General features: G+C 33.9%; 1 long non-coding RNA gene across 4 annotated transcripts; it reads left to right on the forward strand.

Moving 5' to 3' along the window:
- The first annotated feature begins 508 nt into the window (after positions 1-508).
- Positions 509-3,071, forward strand: LOC112789656 (uncharacterized). 4 transcript variants are annotated; one of them, XR_011879556.1, is made up of 6 exons: positions 509-1,229; positions 1,319-1,384; positions 1,489-1,516; positions 1,661-1,758; positions 1,874-1,989; positions 2,912-3,071. It is a non-coding gene; the product is annotated as an uncharacterized lncRNA (long non-coding RNA). The 4 variants fall into 4 exon arrangements; XR_003196336.3 differs by having other exon boundaries at positions 510-1,015; XR_011879555.1 differs by having other exon boundaries at positions 513-1,384.
- The last annotated feature ends 5,140 nt before the right edge of the window (positions 3,072-8,211 follow it).

Raw genomic sequence — 8,211 nt, forward strand, 5'->3', positions numbered from 1 at the left:
ATGAGATCGTCTGTGTTGGTCGGAACCGGCGTGTCCGGTAGGTGTACGGCGGCCGGAGCTGATGTGTCCGACTTGTTGGACTTGGTAGTGGTGTTGATCCTTCGTCCCCGGAGGGTGGGGGTACCTGCAAGGGACTCCGATGCTTAAGTTAGCAAGGGTATTAAGCAGGCATTGAGTAAAATCAGTGTATGAGTTATACCTGGGTGCTCTAGTGTATTTATAATGGTGAGATGTGGCCTCCTGTGGATAAGATAAGTTAGTTATCTTATCTTATCTTTATCTTTAAGTGAGGTCATCTTTAAGGGAACCGCCTTTATCCCTATGGGCTTTGGGCTGCCCCTAGATTTGGGGCGTGTTCCTCTATTTGGGCCCTTTGTGTGGGCTTTCCTGTGACTTTGGCCGAACTCTTTGAGAAGAGGTCGGGTTGTCCTGACCTGAAGTGGTCGGTCGCTTTGTCTGTAGAACATCCCGGGTCGGACATTTCGACCCAGGGTATGAACAAGGCTCACAAGCAACCCTTTAATAATGTATTGTATAATTGTATGAGAATTCCTTAAAGAGATAAATCTTTGAAACATCACCTTCATTTGACAGAGTATTGTAGTGTTTCCAAGTAGCCCTAATTTGAGATTTCAATAATGTAAAAGAAGGTGGTTTCGCAACTAGCTAGTTGTAGCCTCTTATTTCCTTGACTCTTTTTACTTTATAGGAAAAAATTAATTTGCATATACACAACTACTTGAGAAGGAAAAATGCACAATATAAAAGTATATAGACTAGTTATGCCAAAAGTACTATTTTTATGAAATTTGCATTGGTAGTATTTCATGCTTTTGCAACTAGTATTATGTATAAGAACAAAACTGAAGTTGATTGTGAATTTCGTCTTTGGTTGAGATTGATATTGCTACCAACCACTTAATGAAATCTGATGATAATGTGTTGGTTAGTTTAGGTTGCTTAAGAGATTGGACTTTCCAGAAATGAAGTTCAGCTTATACTTATGGGCTATGAGGTATGTGAAATGCTATTTTTCTGCACCTCTTTACTATAAAAAGTTTGATTGCATACTTGCAAGACATGAAAATTGAAATAGCACACTGGATTTGCAAATATGCATTTAGTTCTTATATTCATGGATATGCTCCTAATCTTATTTTATATCTTGTTTAGAATACAGTAGAAGCTCCTGGTAATCTAGAGATTTTGCTTTAATTGAGAAGGAAAAGGTGTCAATGAAGGATAAGATTTCAATGTAGTACTCCAAGTTTACCATTATTTTACTTTAACTGACTAAGGTTTTTCTTTATTAATCCAGCTTCCTTGCTGCTCTGCTGGTGAAGGATCTTGTGTTTCAAATGGAGCATGTGAAGATTGCACAACAGTAACTACACAAATAACCTGGAAGCCCAACTAGTTTAATTAATAAAATTCTTCCCATGCTTGTTTTAACATGTTCTTTTCATTTCTTTTGGTTTTTCATGGCAGGGATATCCTTAAATGGTGCAACGGAATTGTAGGTTTAGGTTTTTCTTTAAGAATTCTATTTTGTCGTCTGCTCTCAACTTTGTCATAGTTAATGTTCTTAACAGAACCAGAACTTAGTTAGTTGATTGATAGGCAAACTTCCAAGTAATTGCTTTTCCATTTGTTTGTAGAGATTCTTAGCACAATGAGAGCAGTCCAAGGTGCACTAATAGTAGCATCATGCATACAAATAATTTTGGGATTTAGTCAAATATAGGCCATTTGTTCCAGGTATGCTCATTTTTTTTTATTTTGTTGAAATGTATGTTACACTTTTTGAAGTCAAAGAGAGAAACTTGGATTGGAGAATACGCCAAATAATTATTGTGCTTTCCTTTGCTTTCAGGTTTTTCAGTCGACTTGGATACAAATACTATTCTGATTCTGAATCATTTGTGTTAGGTTGGGAGCTGGGTCGAAATTGGAATTCCCATGCTAATACTGTTTATAGCCTTATCTCAGGTACAATTTAAAAGTAGACAATAATGGATTAGGATTCTCTTGTATCTATATTTCTTAAGGCATATTAATTTTGGCATGTTTCTTAGTATTATTGTATAATTAGGTAGCTGTGATTGTATAGGACAAGGGAATAACAAGACAAATCCCATCCAAAACCAAAAGAAGCACATGCAATATGGCTATGAAAGTGGGCTTGGAAATTTTTGAGAGAGGTCTATAAAACAGAAGAGGCCCAATAATAAAAAATATAATGTAATATCTTTATTAAAATTGAAATATTTAACGCCAAAAGTTGCCAAAATTTAACTATCTTCCTTTTTTTAGCTGCCAACTTATCCTGCTAGCATGTTTCTTAGTAATGCTAATGGAACAGTTTCGCAATAGCATCAAGGTGAAAAATTGTGTATAAATCATTCTAGCAACAATTTCTTCTTCCTTTTGTGGTTGTTGTTTGTAAAGTTTCAATAAAGAATCGTTCAATTGCTGCCATATTTCTTCATTTTATTTAAAGCATATACTTGCACTAAATTATTTGTCTAAAAGAAATGAATGAGAGAGACTATATATTTTAATTACTTCCATATATTTAGTTATTTAATTCAATTGCTTCCATATACTTGCAGAAATTATATTTCTTCTACTTTCTTGTGAGAGAGACTATATTTGCATCACTCACTTCCCTAAAAATAAGAAAAATTACGTAGTGTGTTGTGTTCTTATTACTGTCATACATTGAATCAATAAGCTTTCTAGTAAAAATTTTTAGCAAGCACTATTTTATTTGATGATTCTATTTTGTTCTTTTTAATAGGCACAAAAGGAAGAAGAACTTCCAGAGCAAGTTTTGTGCTGCTTAAGATTGAACAAAATTGATTTTTTTCTTGCATTTCTTGTGCTCATAATAATTATATTTTTGTTGTAGGGATTGGATCAGGAGAGTGAGATTCCATAACCAGAAGAGTTAGGAAGTAGGTCTTCTGGAGCAAGCAACAAGGAAGCATGACCTTGCTTGATATGTTAAGACGTATATTAAGGATTATATGTTAAGACGTATTATTGAAAAATGTTATTTTGATACTTTATTTTTGGATATGACATTTCAATTATGACTTGGATTATGACTTTTGAATCATGTAAGAATTAATAAAAATCATCTTATGATGTTTGATTTATGGCTATGCCTTTTGGTTATTATGAGATTTTTAAGTGAGTTTCGAAAATATCACTTTAAATTAGTAGTTTCAATCTTATTTTAAAAAGTATAAAATTGTCATCATAATTAAGTACAAACGGCAGATAGAAACTCCCATTTTTAATGAAAATGATGCCATTATATGCTGGTAAAAACGGCGGTTAAAAACTGCCATTTTAAACGAAAATGATGCCATTATAACCTGGTAAAAACGGCGGTTAGAAAATGCCATTTTAAACACAAAATATGCCATTATAACCTGGTAAAAATGGCGGTTATAATGGTAAAAACGGCGGATAGAAACCGCCATTTTAAACAGAAAGGATGCCACAACATCCTGGTAAAAACGGCGGTTATAGCCGCCATTTTAAACAATTCAAAAACCGCCATTTTATACGGAAATAATGGCGGTTATAAACCGCCATTTTAACCCTCAAAAAACCGCCGTATTATCCATTGGTTATTACGGCGGTTTTCTGAAAACCGCCATAATAACCAGAATGGCGCCCAGAATAACGACGTTTCTTGGAGGAGCCATTTTTGGTAATAATGGCGGTTCTAACCGCCGTAATTTCCAAAAATAACTACCGTTTTAACCCTATTTTTTTGTAGTGACCTAAACTCGTGATTCAAGCAGGGTGTGTCTGGCGAGTACTTTTTACAGTATTATTTTTTAAGTTCGATCCATCTTTTTTAGTAAAATAAACAAGTCGTCTCAACGAGTTTTGATCCATTTGTCACCTTTAATTATGGTTAGATAAAAGAAGAAAGAAGAACAAATTAATCGACATGTGTGAGATTGTGAATGAAGAGTGATAATATTATAGGAAATAAAAAAATAGAACATTTTATAAACAATAGCGACAATTTTGAGAAATATGCATGATAAGAAGGGAACATGGCCACTTTGACATCTGTAATTTTTTCTATTATGATGGGTAAGTAGAAAAATTAAAGAGTTAAAAATAACACCTTATTAGATTATGGTTATTGAATTTTATTTTAACTAACGGAATTTTATTGGAATTCATTATTAATGTGATAAAATAGTTATGATTAGGTAAAAGAAAAATTGAAGAGCAATAATTAGGGATAATTTGTGCTAAAAGTAAATAAATAAATGAAAGTAATTAATGTAGAATTGTGTGTGTAATTTGGGTTTTTTTCATGTTTTGAGAAATCAATTGACAATCTTCTACAAATATTATAAAAAAATATATTGAGTACAATTTTATCAAATATATTGTAATGAAATTTGAAAATTTTCAATAAAAAATTACCTTTCTAAGATGGTATCGTTGTGATCATCAACTTATTTAATTTGTTTCTTTCAATAAATCTTCATGTTTGACTTGTTAGGCAATTCTATCGTCGTAACTCTAGTAGGAGACAACACAATACTTGTCCCCATTGGAGACACCATCATCGTAGTATCCATGGATGGAACCAACATGCTTGTTTCACTTAATGACTCTATCATCTCCTCTATAACCACTATGTTTTTTTTTTTGTTCAGTGACACTATCGTTTTTGATAGATTGGTTGATTGACCCATCATAAAAAAAAATCAATGAAAAATTTACAAAAGAATATTATTATTAAGTTAATTAAAATAAAAAATAAAAACCATAACCTAATAACTAATTGACCATAAGAATGATGAATTAAAAGTGGGAGGAATTAGTCAATTATGGTTTTAGCCATTTAGGGTTTGGTTAGGAATGATTTTTTTGCTTTGATAGCAAAATAAAAAAAATTATGGCAGTCATCTGTTTATTGTCCTCGCCTAAACTTGTGATTCAAGTGGAGTGAGTCTGGAGGGTATTTTTTGCAGCCTCATTTTTTAAGTTCGATCCATCTTTTTGGGTGAAATAAGCAGGTCGTCTCGATGATTTTTGATCCATTTGTCATCCCAGATTATGGTTAGAGAAAAAAAGAAAGAAGAACAAATTAAAGGGCGGGTGTGAGATTGTGAAAGAAGAGTGATGATCATAATTCCGATAATTAATAAGTAATTAATTAATAAATTAATTATGATTCAAAAAAATTATAAAATTAAAATTTAAAATTTAGAGATGTAAAAATATTTAGAATAGGAATTAAAACACTAATTTTAAAGGTTTTGGCCCAAAATCGGGTCAATGGACTAAATTAGAATCATATTGAGCCCAAAGCCCAATCCATATAACCGCATTCAGCTCCATTCAGCCACAACACTTCTAATTTCATTAAGATAAGGGGGAGTCTACGGTAAGAGAGGAAAGGGAAGAACATAACCCATGTTACTATTCACTTCGATCTTCTTTCGTCTATATTTTTCGATCCGAAGTTCCGATCATCGCACTGTTTGCGGTCACGCATTTTTCTTGTCGAGCTCTTTGATTCCAACTAAACAAAGTGGTAAGGATCACATATTTTCATGCCCAGTTCTCCACCTCTTTATTTTTGCATTTTTGGTTTGATATTGAGATATTTTGAAGATTTTGGTAGTTTAGGTGCAATCTAACTTTAGATAATTGTTGGATTTTATTCCAATCGTTAATAGGTAAGGTAGAAAACTATAAACCCTTATGGGTTATGATGAACAGATTTTTGTGTGGTCTAGAATTTCACAAATAAATTTTCGTTGAAAGTATAGCTTCTAAGCCAACAAAGAATCCTTTCATACAAAAGAATTGTTTATCACAAGTAACAAACCCCTGAAAATAATAACCGAAGTATTCAAACCTCGGGTCATCTCTCAAGAAATTACAGAGAAGTGTTCTTATAATTGGTTATGTAAAGGTATCTTTTGGGGTTTTTGAAATAAGAAACAAGAAAAAGTAAATGGTAATGAAAATCAAATGATAAAGAGGTCTTAGCAATGTTTGGTGGTCAAGGATCTCTATCCTAATCACTAACCACAACATGAGAATTGGCAAGGATCAATCCCATTAAGTCATCCTCTAACTAGTAAAGGAAAGTCAAATGAGCTATATCAATCCAAGTCCATAAGTCCTAGCTCTCCACCAATTCAATTAGTGAGAACTAGAGTTAATGGTTCCAATCATCGATTACTTGGACATTAGTAACTCAAGAATTCATAAGTTACCATCCCAAGCCAAGAACATAAAAGTCTAATTTATGATCCTCCCAAGCATTTCGTCAAACACTTGGAAGGCACAAAATAAAAACATAGAAAATTAATAAGAGAATATTAAATCAAAACAACCAATTAATAGTATCAATAACACAAAGAGAAGAAAGCAATCATAAATATAAAATATGTCAAATTGCATTAAATAGAAAATGAAATCTAACATGAGAATTCATAAACTAAAGTTGATAAATAAATAAATCACCAAGAGAAGAGAAACTAAAGTGCTAGAATAAATAAGAGTAGAAGAGAAACTAAATTAAAGTAGTGTAGAAATCTGAAATTGAAAAGGAATAAAACTAAGAATCCTAAAACCTAGAGAGAGGAGAGAGCTTCTCTCTCTAGAAACTACATCTAAAACCTAAAATTATGTGAATGAGAAATATTCCCTCATTCTGCTCCACTCTCAGCCTCTAATCAGTATTTTTGGGCTTGAAACTGGGCCAAAAACAGCTCAAAAATTGCCCCCAGCGATTTCTGATATGTACAACACGTGGCTCATGCGCGCGTACGCGTCATGCACGCATATGCATCGCTTGTCTGTGCACTATCCACGCGTACACATGCTTTGTGTGTTCGCATCCCTAAACGCCAAGTAACCTATGGTAAATTGTATATCGTTGCAAAGTCCTGGGTGTTAGCTTTTCAACGAAACTAAAACTGTCTCATTTGGACCTATGTAGCTCAAGTTATGATCGATTGAGTGCGAAGAGGTCAGGATTGACAGCTTTACAGTTCCTTTCGCTTCTTGTATTCCTTCCACTTTTGCATGCTCCCTTTCCATTCTCTAAGCCATTCCTATCCTATAATCTTTGAAAACACTTAACACACATATCGCGGTATCGAATGGTAATAAGAGAAGATTAAGATTAGCGAATCTAAGGCCAAAGAAGCATGTTTTCAATCATAGCACAAAATTAGGAAGGAAAGTGTAAATCATGCAATTTCTATGAATAAGTATGAGAATAGCGGATAAAATCCACTCAATTAAGCACAAGATGTACCACGAATTAGTGGTGCATCAAATCTCCCCACACTTAAACATTAGCATGTCCTCATGCTAAGCTCAAGAGAAGTGAAAGAGTGAAGAGAAATGGTAGAATATATGAAATGCAACCTATCTATATGAATGCAACTACATGAAAAATGTTTCTACCCACTTGGTTGAAAGTAAACAAATCCTTCAAGAAGAAATATGAACTGGATCTCATTAATTCAAATCATAAAATAAGGTACAAGTAAACTTGCAAAAGAAGATAGCTCATGAAAGCCGGGAACAAATAATCGAGCATCGAACCCTCACTGGAAGTGTATACACTCTAATCGCTCAGGTGTTTGAGGTTCGATTCTCCCAATTCTCTACTAACATTGCTTTCTAAGACTTGCTCTTCTTCTACCAATCAACAGAAATTTAATGCACAAATACACAAATCAAGAGGTCTTTTGAGGGTTGTAATGGGGTTAAGGTCAAGGTAGGATTGTATTTGGTCAAGTGGACTAAAATCTGAATCCTTAATTAACCTAAACTTCTCACCTAACTTGTAATTAAGGTCCAAATGAGGTGGTTCCAGTTGCGTTAGAAAGCTAACATCCGGGGCTTCAAGATGATATAAAATTTGCCAAAAGTTGCCTGGCGTTCAGGGACGTGCACGCACGAATCACGCATACGCGTGGATTGTGCGAAAGTTTAGCGTATCAAAAATCATTGGGGGTGACTTCTGGGCTGGTTTTGGCCCAGCTCCAAGCCCGAAAAACACAGATTAGAGGCTACAGAGTGGGGGAATCAAGGAGACACTTCTCATTCACATAATTTTAGGTTTTAGATGTAGTTTCTAGAGAGAGAGAGGCTCTCTCCTCTCTCTAGGTTTTAGGATTCTTAGTTTTATTCCTTTTC

Source organism: Arachis hypogaea, chromosome 3 (genome assembly GCF_003086295.3).
Source record: "Arachis hypogaea cultivar Tifrunner chromosome 3, arahy.Tifrunner.gnm2.J5K5, whole genome shotgun sequence".
In the NCBI taxonomy this organism is placed as follows: Eukaryota; Viridiplantae; Streptophyta; class Magnoliopsida; order Fabales; family Fabaceae; genus Arachis; species Arachis hypogaea.